A 15571-nucleotide genomic window follows, 5' to 3' on the forward strand; every position below is an offset into this window, starting at 1 on the left:
GATAAATGCATAATTTATCAAGTTCAAGTTGATAAGTTCAAGCACGGGCAATGAACATATGAGCTAACAGACCTATGTAGAATCCTGCATTCATCAACTGAAGACTATGATTCTTTTCAAATTACTATGGAGCATGTATAAAAATTTTCCAAGAATGAAATCTTAAAGCAACCTTAATACAGTTACAGGTTCATATCATATGGATTTTTCCTGACCTCAAGAAATAATAGATACATTCTAGGCCCTTGTAAACCGTTCCCTGATTTCTTTCTCCGCCTCCCTAAGAAATAGCCATCATCATGAATTCATTATTTATTTCTTATGTGCCACTGCCTGTATGCTACTCATGGTATTTCCATCACACGGTACTATACTTCTGGAGAAAAGACTGAAGTTGTGAAGGATTTCCTGTTGCTTGGATCGACCTGGAAGCAGCAGTGAAGCAATCAAACAACATACTGCATTGGGTTCGTCTGCTGCACAAGACTTCTCGAAAGTGCTAAAGCACAAAGATGTCACTTGGAGGTCTCTCTGACTCACAGTGTTCTCAATCACCTCCTAGGCATGGGAAAGTGGGACGATGAGCATGGAGGAATGCAGAAAAATAGATGTATTTGAATGATGGTGTTGGTAAAGAACAATGAAAGTACCAAGGACTGTCAGAAGAACAAACAATTCTGTTTTGGAAGAAGTACAGCCAGAATGCTCCTTAGAAGTGAGGAAGAGGAGAATTGTTTGGCCTACATGTGATGAGGAGAGACAAGTCTCTGGAAAAGGATCTCTTGCTTGGTAAAATAGAGGGGCAGCCAAAAAGAGGACGACCCTCAAGGAGATGGATTGACACAGTGGCTGCAAAAATGGGCTCAAACATAACAAATGTGATGATGGTGCAGGACAGGCAGTGTTTGCTGTGTCACTATTAGTCCAAACTGACTGGGCAGCACCTAACAACAACAACAACAACACTTATGTAAGGATCCCTTGTGACACCATGTGTTATTTATTGACATGAAGTGGCAGCTGGAACCCACTAGGCACTGTAGGAGAGAAAGTTGAGGCTTTTGCTCCTGTAAAGAGCCTCAGAAAACATAGGGAGCAGTTCTGCTTTGCCCTGTAGGATGGTGATGAGTTAGAATCAACTGTATGGAAGTGGGTTGGTTTGGGGTTTTGGTATACTTATTTATATAAGGAGTCCTGGTGGTGCAGACATTAGGCTATGATCTGTATGGCCAACAGTTCAACACCACCAGCAACTGCGTGGGAGACTGGACTTTCTACTCCTGTAAATTGTTACAGTCTCAGAAACCCACAGGGGTCACTGTGAGTCAGCATGGACTCTATTGCTGTGAGAGGTGGTGATTTCCCTTTGAGCTGCTTGCAAGGTCAGCAACTTGAATCCACTAGTGTCTCTGAAAGAGAAGGATGAGGCTTTCGGCTCTTTTACAGATTTACAGCCTCAGACCTTTAACATGCTGTGAGTCAGAATTAATTCTATAACAATGGAGTGAGTTGTTTGTTTGTTTGGGGGTTTTTTTTTGCTTATATTTAATTAAGAAGTGCTGGCGGTGCAGTGGTGCGGTAGGTGAATTGCTGGGCTGCTAACTGTAAGGCTGGAGAATCCAGTCTACTGGGTGCTCCTCTACAGAAAGATGAGACAATGTGCCTCAGTAAAGACTCACAGCCTCAGAAACCTACGGAGATATCCTGTCCTACAGAGCTGCCTTGAGCTGTACTCCACGCAACAGCAGTGGATTGCATCTATCTATCTATCTATCTATCTATCTATCTATCTATCTATCTATCTATCTATCTATATCTACCATTCTATATGTAATCTATATGTGTGTGTACCATGTGTATAAGACAATTCAATGGCTTAGCTATATTAAAGAGTTGTGTAACCATCACCACAATCCACTTGGGATCATTTTCCTCATCCCGTAGTCATTCTTAGTAGCCCCTAATTTCCCCTCGAACTCCCCTGTCATATCCCTAAGGATCCACTAATATGGTTTATGTTTCTGTAGGTTTATCTATGCTGGATTTCATAAAACGAATGTCATACAAAAAATACCCCATCAGCGACAACAGAATAAAACACACAATCTCAATCCTAGCAGAAAATAATAAATGCTAGAACAAGATAAAATGGGTCAAAAAGGAAAACAAATGGTAAGATGCTGAATTTTAACTACTTTCCAACGCACTTTGTCTGAATACAAAACTATTCACATATTTGGTCAAAGGTTTAAGGGAGTTTAATGAATACTTAATCCATGAGGGGACTTGACGAATGAATTTTGGGCTTTCACTGTCATCCATAGCCTCCCAGCAATGGGTATATTTTTGTATTTATATTATAACCACATATTTGTATTGCTTAATACCTTATGTGGATTTACTTTGGCAGACTTATTTGGACTATACTTTATATAGCATTTCCATTTTGTTCAGGATTATGCTTTTTTGTTTGTTCACATGATAGTATTTTAGTGCTTTCATTCTAATAGCAGTAGAGTAATATTATTTTATGAATATATTTTTGAATTGACACTTTCTTCCCTTGTGGAAAGTGATTATTTCCAATGATGCTCTAGATAACATGCTTAGACCACTTTTCTGACTTTGGTCTCAGCCCCAGGAGTGACCTGCATTGACTGCATCAATGGACTCCGTTGTCCTCTGGCTTCTGTTGAGTTCAGCCAACAGGAGGCACCTGCCCCAAATGGTAAGAGCAGAGGGGGGGTTGGGGTATTAAATTTCTGGCTCTTTCCTCATACTTCATCTCAGCTGGCCATACCCTTCCACCAAGGATCACAGATGCTTCCTCACACTCCATCCTTACATTTTGGGTTCCAGTAACTATCCAGCTTTTTCCTTCAGGGCTGTTACTGACCCTAGAAAATTGCCCTATTCCTTGTAGTTTCTAGATATCTACCCATACCTTTGTGAATCGTGAATTAATTTCTCCTCGAGTTATTCAATGGTGGGATGCCATCTACTTCCTCGAAGCCCTGGAGGCATAGAGGATCAGGTTGGGCTGCTAATTGCGAAGTCAGCTATTTGAAGCCACCAGCTGCTATCTACTCCAGTGGGACCCACAGGGTCAGCTCTCCCCTGTCCTACAGGGCTGCGATGAGTCAGAATGGATTTGATGGTAATGAGATTTGCGTAATGAGGCAGAGTTGTTTTTTCTTTATTTCTTTTTTTTTGTTGAGATCTAATTCCTGGTAAGACCATAATAGGAATGTAAAAAACATATATATAAATTAAAATGTAAACCATGCTCCTTTTTTTACTCACTAAATAATTCAAACTGTATATTATGAAACTTCTTTTCAAGTGACTTAATGATTCATCAGTGCACTTGTAAAATTTCCAAATAATTTACTGATTTCTAAAAACTGTTGATGAAATCTTTTATTGGATGTACTTTCAATACTCCTTACCATATTTCAAATGCACCGATTCTTATTTGATCCTCCTTGTTCGTAATCCAATGTTCCCACGCACATGAAATGGTGAAAATCGTCTTGGATCAGGTATAACTTAGTCCTCAAAATGACATCTTTTCTCACTAACATGTTATAAGAGATTGTTTGCAGCAGATTTGCCCACTACAATATATCATCTGATTCCACTGCTTCTGTGGGTGCTGATCGTGAAAAGGACTTTCTACTCCCAGAAAGAGTTACAGTCTCAGAAAACCACAGGGGCAGTTCTCCTCTGTCCTTCAGGGGTGCTGGGAGTCAGAGTAGACTGGAACGCATGAGTTTGGCTTTTTTGGTTTGGGTGGGTGTTGATTATGGATGCAAGTAAAATAAAATTCTTGTCAATTTCAGTATTGTCTCCATTTATCATAATGTCCTCTACTGAGAGGATTTTTTCTTTTCTGTTGAGGTATGATCCACACTGAAAGCTGTAGCCTCTGATTATTAGTAATTCCTTCAATTATTCTTCACTTTTGGCAAGCAAGATTGTATCATCTGCATATCACAAATTATTGATGAGTCTCCCATCTATTCTGCTGCTACATTCTTCTTAATGTTGTCCAGCTTCTCAGGTTATTTGCTCAGCCTAGAGATTGAATAAATATGGTGAAATGTTACAACCCTGGTGCACAACTTTCCTGATTTTAAAGCTGTGGTTTCCCCTTTTCTGTTCATACAACAGACTCTTCATCTATATACAGGTTCCACAAGAGCGCAATGAATTGTTCTGGGATTCCCATTCTTCACAATGTTACCCATAAACATACTCGGATGAGTTTTTTTCATCCTCAGTAAAACATAACGAAACACCTTTCGGGTACTTTCTGCATTTAGCCAAAATCCACCCAACACTAGCAATGACATCCTTGACAATGTAATCTTTTCTAAAAATGTGTTGAATTTTAGGCAGCTCCCTGTTGATGCACTCCTGCAGTCATTCTTTCAATTAGCATCAGTAAAATTTTACTTGAATGTGATAGTAGTGGTATTGTTCAGTGTTTTCTGCCATCCATTGGTTCCCCAAATTGAAATGAGCACAAATATGGATCTCATCCAGTTGGCCAAGTAATTGACTTTACATTTCTCAGGATAGATAAGAGAGTGCTTCCAGTGTTGCATTCACTTGTTGGAATATCTTAATTGGTATTCTGTCCATTTCTGGAGCCGCATCTTTTGCCAAATTCTTCAAACAACTTTATTAACATATGATACTGTGGCAGTTCCATAATATCATGTCAACTTGCGAAGGGGTGGTCTAGCCTGTCAATCAGGTCATATCTAATGAGGCCTCTGTGAGGGCATGGCCTTCTCCTGAGGATTTTGGGAACTCCTGTTTTCCTCCCTGGAGGCGGGACATACACTCTCCCTAAGAGACATTCCTGTTGGAGCTACATGGAACTTCCCTGACAAAGCCAGTGCTCTGGAGCTGGAGGAGCCACTTGGACCCACACCAGCACTGAGATTCTTCTACCGCCACTGGATCTACAAGACATCCCACTCCCTGGGCCTGTGATCTTCCTGAATTTGGAATCATTGCATGTGTTCTGTGAGCCTGAAGAGGAATTTATAGACTGGTATCAGACATATGCGCTAATATCGGACTTATGGACTTGATCAGGACTGGGCTGGGATGTTTTCTCGATGTACAATTGCTCTTTTATATAACGCTCTTTCTTATACACATGTGTCTCTGCATTGGTTTCTCTAGTTAACCCAGGCTAACACAGATACTAGGAAAGGTCAGGAGTCTTGGTGGTTCAATGAGACAGAATCAATTCTACAGCAATGGATTTTGGTTTGGTAGTACAATAGTTAGGTGCTTAATTGCTAACCAAAAGGCTAATGTTTCAAATTCCTTAGCATAAAAGACATATTCTCATAATGATTACAGCCTAGGAAGTCCTTAAGGCAATGGTTCTCAACCTGTGGGTCATGACCCTTTGGGGGTTGAACGACCCTTTCATAGGGGTCACCTAAGATCATTGGAAAGCATATATTTCTGATGGTCTTAGGACACCGCTCCTCTATCTGTCTCCAGATGGGTCCACCTACATGCAGATACGCCCACATACGAGTACCTGGAGTGAAGACTGTTACCCATGCTACGCCATGCTTCAAGACAAAATTTCATTTATTTGTCATTAGAAAGAAATATTTCACAATATTTAATTACCTATTGTTTTTGTGATTAATCATTATGCTTTAATGATGTCCAATTTGTAACAATGAAAATATATCCTGCATATCAGATATTTACATTACAATTCATAACAGTAGCAAAATGACAGTTATGAAGTAGCAATGAAAATGATGTTATGGTTGGGGGTCACCACCACATGAGGAACTGCATGAAAGAGTACCAGCATTAGGAAGGCTGAGAACCACTGCCTTAAGGGCACTTCTACTATGTCCTATGGCGTCTCTAAAGGTCTATCAACTTGAGGGGAAACAACGTCATCTAATTTTGGTTATAATGCACATATGTATCTTTTCTTGACCATTGTTTTCAAAATTTGCACATAGTGGATGTTTGGTTTTAGGGTGGATGGTGAGTGAAGGAGATGGCTTTTGAAGGGTTCTTATAAGAACTCTACCTCTCTTGCTCTAGTCAGCAGACAGAAATCACAGCAATCATTTGAATGGGGGGCTTTTTATCTAAAGGAATATTTATTTCTGCTAAGGGAAGATAGAACATTAGAACTGGAGGAAGGTTTATTAACAATCTGAGATATGCAGATGACACAACATTGCTTGCTGAAAGTGAGGAGGAGTTGAAGTACCTGCTGATGAAATTCAAGGATTGCAGCCATCAGTATGGATTATAGCTCAGTGTAAAGAAAACCAAAATATTCACAATTGGACCAATAGGTAACATGATAAATAGAGAAAAGATTGAAGTTGTCAAGGATTTGTCCTGCTTGAATTCACAATCAGTGCTTATGGCAGCATCAGTCAAGCGATCAAAAGATGAGTTGCATTGGGTAAATCTGCTGCACAAGACCTCTTCAGAACTTTGAAAAGCAAGGACGTTTTTTAGGGTATTAAAGTATACCTGACCCAAGCCATAGCCTTTTCGATTGCTTCATATACATGTGAAAGTTGGGTATAGAAAAAGGAAGACTGTAGAATAATCAATGTGTTTGGATTATGGTGCTGGAGAAGAATATTGAAAATACCATGGACTGCTAAAAGGACAAACAAATTTGTCTTGGGAGAAGCATCATTAAAGTGCTGCTTAGGGACAAAGATGGCAAGGCTTCATCTTATATACTTTGGACATGTCAGAAGAGACCAGTCCCTGGAGATAAACATCATGCTTGGTCAGGCAGAGGGGCAACAACAGAGAAGAAGGCCCTCGGTGAGATGGACTGTCACAGTGGCCGCAACCATGGGCGCAAGCACTGGAAGCTCCGTGATAACGGTGCGGGCCTGGGCAGTGCTTTGTTCTGTCCCGCAGAGGGTCCCTATGGGGCAGGGCCAACTCAATGGCACCCAACAGCAGCAACAGCCACAAGAGGAGAGCAGTGAAACTTACATAGACTACCAATGCCCAACGAAGGAAACATTTGGAATGGGCTCCCTCCCAGAGGCAAAATGTTTATGTCCCTGGAAAGACTATGATTATGATCCCCTGGACAACAGAGAACTTTGCTGGCTGTCCTGGGTCAGAGTTGATACAGAGAAGCAGTCTGAAGTTAGTAGGCAGGGAATCAAAGCCCAGCACTGAAAAACAGAAGGCTTCCCACCGGGGTGTCAACAGTCTGAGCTAAAGCTTGGCCTACTGGATGTCTTCATGCAGGTCCATGGCTACTATGTCTGAGGAGCCAAGAGACACAGAGAGAGAGAGAGACAGTACATTGAAACCAAGGGGAGAAACTGTGTTTCTGCAGAACCGCCCACTGACATTAGCTTAGGTGGCAAAGAAGATATGTGTACAGGGTCTGGCTCCAGTACCATCAAGCATGGCAATGAAGGAATAATTTAAAGCTAATAAGTGCTAACTGACATAACAGCTTATACATGGACATTAGGGATCATTCTTGCTCTAATTAACATAACACGTTAACTTTACCCTCGATCCATACACCCTCAGATGACACCATTGCAGAGTGCATCTCCCCACAGTCTATCTTCCGTCTGGCAGCATTTATATCTTCTGCCAGAGGTTTTCTTTGTTTATGGTGACTGTTGCTGTGGTAGTTACATAATCTGGTGTCAATTTAGGACTTCAGAGCTTTAAGAGCGAAGGGGTGAAGTCTATGCTGTCAATCAGGTCATAGCCAATGAGGCTTCCGTGTGGGCATGGCCTTGCTCTAAGGATTTTGGGAATTCCCATATTTTCCTTCTCAGAATTCTGGTATTTTCCTCCTTGGAGGTGGGAGACAGACTCTCTCTCTCTCTCTCTCTCTCTCTGCTCACTCCCTTGGAGATGCTTTACTGACAAGACCCATGGCACTACCCCTGGGAGGTGGAGAAGCCACAAGGACCTACCCTTAGGCCAGAACCCTGGACCTGGACAAGCCACGTGGAGACCCCTGCCAGCCCTGATATGCTTACAATGACACTGGCTCTACAATACTTCCCACCCACTGGCCTGTGATCTTCCTGCATTCGGCATCATTGCATGTGTTTCATGAGTCCAAAGAGGAATTTATAGATTGGTGTCAGACATATGGGCTAATATTGGACTTATGGTCTTGATCAGGACTGGACTGGGATGTTTTCGCAATGTTCGATTGTTCTTGTATATACTTTTTCCTTCTACCCATATGAGTCTCCCTGGGTTTGTTTTTCTAGGCTACCCAGATTAACACAGTTGCCTAATCTGACTGTAGGCTTGATGTGTCTGAAAGTTAATATCCCATGGAAAAAGCCCTCAACTAATGTCTCCTATGAATTGGTATATAAATATTGCATTGATCTCACCACTTGGTATGAAAACTCTAAGGTCTTTTAACTCATTTCCCAGAGTTACCCCACAGGCTTAAGCTCCAGCTGCCTGTGCTATGTCCTATATTGGTTGTGGTCCCTCTCTTATCTTTCTTCCCTAGTTCCATACTGTATTAGTTGGAATCAGCTGCCCAATATATCTACTCCTTGATAATCAGATATCTGATTATCCAACATCTTATATGGTTTTACAATAGTAAAGAATCTATTACCTAACTATTGTCACGTTAATGACCTACACACCTGGAAGTAAGGAACACAAAATTCAAGGTGAGAGTAAAAGTATTGTCAATTAAGAATAAAATTATTGTTAATTAGAAGTTTTCTCTGTCTGTCCTTTGTACAAATCAGTTGCCATTGAGTGGACTTGCCTCATGGTGAGCCAGGTACAGCAGAGTAGACTTTTTGATGGCTAATTTTTCAGAAGGTGATGCTAGGCATTTCTCTCAAGGTGCTTCTGGGTAGCCTCAAACCTTGAATCTTTGGGTTAGCAGCTGAATGCGTTAGCCAGTTTCAATACTCACAGATTCTTCATTCTTTGTGGGAAATCCTTTTCCCTCCATCAGCTTTAAAACATCTATAAACACCACCATCACTTGACTGTCAGTTTGTTGTACTGTGGTAACTGGTGTGTTTCTATGATGCTCAACTGTGAGTATTTCAAATACCAGCAGTATCACCCATGAAGGATAGATGACTATTCAAAGGTTTTTGACTGTAAGAATGGGGAATCTGGAATGCTTAATTGTGTTCATGCAAAACCTACACATAGACCAGGATACAGTCATCTGAACAGAAAATGAGAGTCATGAATGGTTTAAAATCAGGAAAGACATGTGTCAGGGTTGTATCCTCTCACCATATTGCTTCAATCTGTATCTTGAGCAAGTCCTCTGAGAAGCTGGACTATATGAAGAAGAATGCCGCATCAAAATTAGATAAAATGTATGCATAACTTGCAATATGCAAGTGATACAACTTTGCTTTCAGAAAGTGAGGAGCACTTGAGGCACTGACTGACAAAAATCAAGAGACACCCGCCTTCAGTACGGATTGCACCTCCAGATAAAGAAAACCACCATTCTCACAACCGGACTCATGAACATGCTAACAGGAGAAAAGACTGAAGTTGCTAAGGATTTCATTTTGCTTGGATCCACATCAACACCATTGAAAGCAGCACTCATGGACTCAAACAACAAATTGCATTGGGCAAATCTGCTGTAGAAAACCTCTTTAAAATATTAAAAAGAAAAGCTGTAGCTTTGAGCACTGAAGTGTGGTATTTTCAAGCCACAATATTTTTAATTACCTCCCATGCATGTGCAAACTGGACAATGAATAAAGAAGGCTGGAGAAGAATTGTGCCTTTGAATATGGAATTGGTGAAGAAGATTGCGTATACCGTACACAGCCAGAAGGACTAACAAATCAGTCAGATGGAGTATTCTTTAAAAGGGAGGATGGTGAAACTTGATTTCACCAGATATTGGACATGTTATAAGGAGAAACCATTCCCTAGAGAAGGACATAGTACGTGGTGAATTGGAGGGACAGTGAAAAAGAGGAAGACCCTCTATGAGATGGATGGACACAATAAATGCAACAATGGGCTCAAAGATAACAATAATTGTGAGGATGGCTCAGGACCAGGTAGTGTTTTATTTGTTGTACACGGGGTCACTATGAGTTGGAACAAAGTTAAGAGTACCTATCAACAACAACAACAACATATCAATAAGACAAGGGTAAAGAATCACATTGTCCAACACTTTACATGATGACAACCCTAAAGATTTTGGAATTAAAGGAAAATAACTCAATGTGATTCAGGACATATAAGAAACGACAACAGCCCACACTATTCTTAATGGAGAAAGACTGAGAGCTCTCCCCTTAAACAGCAAACGCTACCTGAAATGCAGGTGTTTTATCCTGAAGCATGAAATTCCATGTCAGATGAAGAGAGATAAGTTTGTATTTTGAAGCTGTACCAGCGAGGAGACCACAGCAGTGCGAAACAGTCTTTGTGATGCCCAATTTGAAACAGAATTCACCAAGAATAGATACTTTGGGCTTTGGATTTATACTTTGGGGCGTCGCATTCAGATGTTTTACATTAATTTAAGTTTCAGGGTAATCATAGGAAACAACTGTCGATCATGAACTAGCAAACAGAACAGTAACGGTCTTTTAAATCTGAGGCTAGTCTCAGGAGGTTTTGTTGGCTAACCAGCTGCAGGGCCGAGCTCTCCCTCACCAGCAGTCGGGAGATAAGATAAGGCCCTTTTGGGTGACACCTGCATCTCACCTGCCTGCTTTACAGCAATGGAGAGAGTTGTTAAAATTCCACAGAGATTGCATTAAGTAAGGGACCCTAGGTACTTTATTTTGTAAGGGGAATTTTTCTAACTACATAAAATAAAATAAATTGGGTTACAAAAACAAGAAAAGGATATGTATAGCCACTAGTCCTATTCAGAATTATATTAGAAATACAAAGCAGAGCAATAAAAATAATAAATAAATAAAGGTATCGAGATTGGAAAATAAATAAAATTGTCTCTATTTGTGGATAATGTGATCCTATACATAGAAAATCTCAAAGAATCCACCAGGAAACTTCTGGATAAGTGAGATGATATCTGTATTAGCTCCAAATAAAATGCTTTTGAAAGAAAAGAAAACATTCGAAGTTATCAGAGGAATTTAAGCAAAAAATTAGTTAGATTTCAATATACCCACCATAAAAAAATCTGAACAGAAGATAATTAGGAAATTGGCACCCAAGAGAAAGAAAAAAACCTAGAAATAAATCTAACCAAGGACATGAAGTACTTATACAATGAAAACTATACAACATTGCTGAATGACGTTAAAGAAGACATAAATAAATGGAAAGACTTTCCATGATCATGGACTGAAAGCCTTAACATTGGTAATCTGTCAACACTATCAAAGAAATCTGTAGATTCAACACAATCAAAATCCCAACAGCCTTATTTGCAGAAATAGAAAATAATTCCTGTCTTATATGAGATAGCAAGAGGCTTGAATAGTTAAAGCAATGTTGACAGAGAATAATAAAATAGGAGGACTTACACCTCCTCATTTTAAAGCATAACACAGCAAAAACCACCGCTCTTCTTCCACGCTGTTGCACTGTGATGGCTCGTGTGTTGCTATGATGATGGAAGAAATGCCACCAGTCTTTCAAATACCATCAGGGCCACTGAGAGTGAACCAGCCACGGGTGAGCTCCCAGACTCCGAAAGGGCTGCACGAAGGACTAGCCTGTCTACTTCTGAGGGATTGGCCACTGAGGGCCTTAGGAATCGCAGTGGAACATTGTCAGATAAAGATGTAGAAGATGAGCTCATCGGGCTGGAAGTCCCTCAAAATATGGCTGGGGAAGAGTGTCCTCCTCGAAGCAGAGTCGACCTCAAAGATGTAGGTGGAGTGCAGCATGCAAGTGGAGTAGGGCTGAAAAAAAGGAGAAGAAATCACTGCAAATAACCATTAATAATCAGCAACTGGAATGTACAACATTGACGTTTTAAAAATTGAAAATAGAAATAAGAATGCACAAAGATTAATATCCTAACCACTAATGAGCCAAAAGTGACTGGTGTTTGCCATTCTGCATCAAATAATCAGATGGTTCATTATGCAGGGGATGACAGATTCAAGAGGTATAGCACTGTGCTCATTATCAAAAAGAACATTTCAAGTTCTATCTTGAAGTGCAGTGCTGTCTGTGATAGGATAATATCCATATGCCGACAACCATGATTCTGTTTACACACCAGCTACCAAAGCTAGTGACGATGAAGCTGAAGACTTCTGCAATTGGGAACACACAATCAGATGCATTGATTATCATTTGCAATTGGAGTGCAGGCATTTTAAACAAAGAGGATTGATCAGTCTTTGAAAAATATGACTTTGGTGACAGAAAAACAAGATGAAGATACCATGATAGAATTTGCAAGAACAATTACTTCTTTGTTGCAAACACTTCTTTTTAACAACATAAAAATGTGTTAAACATATGTACCTTGTCAGATGGAATACATAGGAATTACATTGCCTACAGCTGTGGGAAGAGACAATAGTGGCCAAAAGAAAGCCAGGCTCTAATTGTGGAATAGTCCATCAATTACATATATGCAAGTAAAGGTTGAAGGTGAATAAAACTAAAACAATTCCACAAGAACCAAAATATAGCCTTGAATTTATTCAGCCTGAATTTGTAGAACATTTGAGGATCAGATTAGACACATTGAATACCACTGATGGGGGCTGTGGGACGATGACATCAGGAATATCACACGTGAAGAAGGCAAAAAGTCATTGAAAAGAAAGGACAAAAATGAATACGGGAAGAGACTCTGAACTTGCTCTTTAATGCAGAGTAGCAAAATCAAATGGAGGAAATGATGAAGCAAAAGTGCTAAACAGCATTGCAAAGGGAGCACAAGAAGAAAAAGTAGAATAATATAATGAAGAAATGTATAAAAACCTGGAATTAGAAAACAAAAAAGAATAGCTTCAGAATTCTCAAGCTGAAATTGAGGGAGGAAAATCAGCATCAGGTGGCAATATTGAAAGATTTCATGAGCAAAATATTGAATGATGCAGGAAGCATCAAAAGAAGATGGAAGGTATACCCAGAGATCCTGTTCCAAAACAAAAGTCATTGTCCAACCATTCCAAAGAGTAACATATGATCGAAGACCAATGATATTGAAGGACGAAGTCCAAGCTGCACTTAAATTAGTAACAAAAAGGCTCCAGAAATTGACAGAATATCACCCAAAATATTTCAACAAATTGTGGAAGCACTGGAAGCACTCGCTTATATATGCCAAGAAATTTAGAAGACAACCCCCTGGCCTGTCAACTGGAAGAGATTCATATTTATGCCCATTCCATAGAAAGATGACAAAACAGAATGCAGAAATTATCAAACAATTAATATCTCATGCAAGTAAAACATTGCTGACAATGATTCCAAAAGGGTTTCAGCAGGGTGCAAACAGGGAGCTGCCAGAAATTCAAGCTGGATTCAGAAGAGGACTTGAATGAACAGAGAATTTCAAAGAGAGCCCAAGAAAACATCGGATGGATGCTTACATCAGATGGATTTTGGCTGAAAGCCTACTTGCGCTGTATGGACTACACAAAGGCATCCACTTGTGTGGATAAGTATGGGAATTCACAAACACGACATTGTGCTAATGTGAAACCTGCTCATAGAACAAGAGCCAGTGGACTGATTAGAGCAAGGGCATAAGGCATTGTTTAAAGTCTGGAGAGGTGTGTGTCAGGCTTGTATTCTTCTATTATAGGTATGACCTTTATCAATATGTATACTGACCAAATAATCTGAGAAGCTGGAATGTCTAAAGAAGAATGTGGCAACAGATTGAGAGGAAGGCTGGTTAATAAGCTATGATAAGCAGATAACAAGACCTAGCTTCCTGAAAGCGAGGAAGACTTGAAGAGGGGCTAAAATACACAATAACAATGGTGCGGATGACACAGTGCTTGGCGGCGTTTCATTCTGTTGTACACAGAGTCACTATGAACTGGAACTAACTGGTCAAGGCCTCACCATAACAACACAGGTACCACAATCAAAAAAGCCTGGCATCGGGAAAACAGCAGACACCGGTGGTGCTTCTTGGTTTCCAACTTCTGGGTCTCACGCTGATCCTTGCGAGGCCTCACCCAGCTAGACTTCCATATTTCAACCTGCCTGTAGCCCTGCCTTTGTGACTTTGCCACCATATTTGAGGCACACGCAGTCCAGGGTTCCATCTTGAAGAACGTACTGGAGGCTCTCAAGGACCTCAGAGACGACGAGCCTGCTGGGCCATCAGCTATAGAGACATGAGTAGACAGAGCATGAACTCATCCCGCTGTGCTCCAAGTCTCCATACCGATAGCTACTGCTGCTACAGCAACCTCACCAGGGGGGTGAATCTCCCCAGTGTTCCTAAAATGCGAAGTGCGCGGACAATGAAGGCATCCTCACACGAAGGGCAGAAGGTAGCGCGGACACCTTGGCACTAGTACTTAAAGCACCAAGCCAGGAAAATGTTTCAGTCTGTGAAATGAATTAACGGATTGAGATGTTGAATTACTTGGCATTGCAGAATCTGAGTACATGGCTGTGGAGTAAGGGTGCCTTCTGGTGAATTTGCACATATTTGCTGAGCTCTCGGGCATATTGGAGATGCTGTGGTCATGTCCTGTGTAAAAGATGGAGTGAAGCTTTCTGCAATTGGGGAAGTTGGAAATGGAAACATTGATTTGTCACCAACAAATGTTGCTGATAAAGAAGAGGAGTCTCTTATCATAGGGATGACGGAGCCAGTTCATCTAATTCTTGCACTTAGATACGTGAACTTCTTTACAAAAGCCACTCCTCTCTGTCCTACAGTAACACCCAGTATGGCTGCAGATGGACTCTTGTTGTAGAACATTCAATCGTGGCTATGGGACACTCAGTACTATTGGGCACCCGAGATTAAGGACTGACAACACTCTTAGACACTTCCAAAATCCAAAATCCAAGAAAATAGAACTGCTTTAAGATGTCGGCATGTCCTTAAGTCTTTCTGCCACCAATTCAGTACCACTGAGTACAAATGTAGATGATGTTTTCTGCAAACAATCTATTTTTCACCACTCTTCAAAAAATAAAAAGGCGAAGTCCAGTCTGTTAACCTAGAAATGTACTTCCTGCGATACCTAGAAGCGCTCCTGCCCTGTTTGTAACAAAGGGATTTAAGAAGGTGCTTGCAATTTAAAGGAAGTTACCTGAATTTCAAATGTCATAAAAACAACAAGACAATAGGCACAGACAAATGTATTATAAATGAGAGGACATAAGTAAATCCACACATCAACTGATTTTTTAATACACGGGTGCTATGTTCACGTGATGGGAGAAAAGAATCTCTCCAATAAGTGGCACTGGGAAAATTGGAGTTCTCCATGCAGAGAAATGAAACAAAGTCTATATTTTACAACACGCACGAAAACAAATTAAAAATGAATGAAGTACTTAAATGTGAAAAATAAAATTCTTAGAAGTCCAAGCAGGGGTAATACTGCCAGGT

General features: G+C 40.5%; 1 pseudogene; it reads left to right on the top strand.

Annotated features, from left to right (window-relative positions):
* LOC101651660 overlaps window positions 1-14980 on the top strand; it is a 36089-nt pseudogene extending 21109 nt beyond the window's left edge.
* Window positions 14981-15571: the final 591 nt, after the last annotated feature.

This window comes from Echinops telfairi, unplaced genomic scaffold (genome assembly GCF_000313985.2).
Source record: "Echinops telfairi isolate 266 unplaced genomic scaffold, ASM31398v2 ScPeMD7_7468;HRSCAF=8506_0, whole genome shotgun sequence".
Lineage (NCBI taxonomy): Eukaryota > Metazoa > Chordata > Mammalia > Afrosoricida > Tenrecidae > Echinops > Echinops telfairi.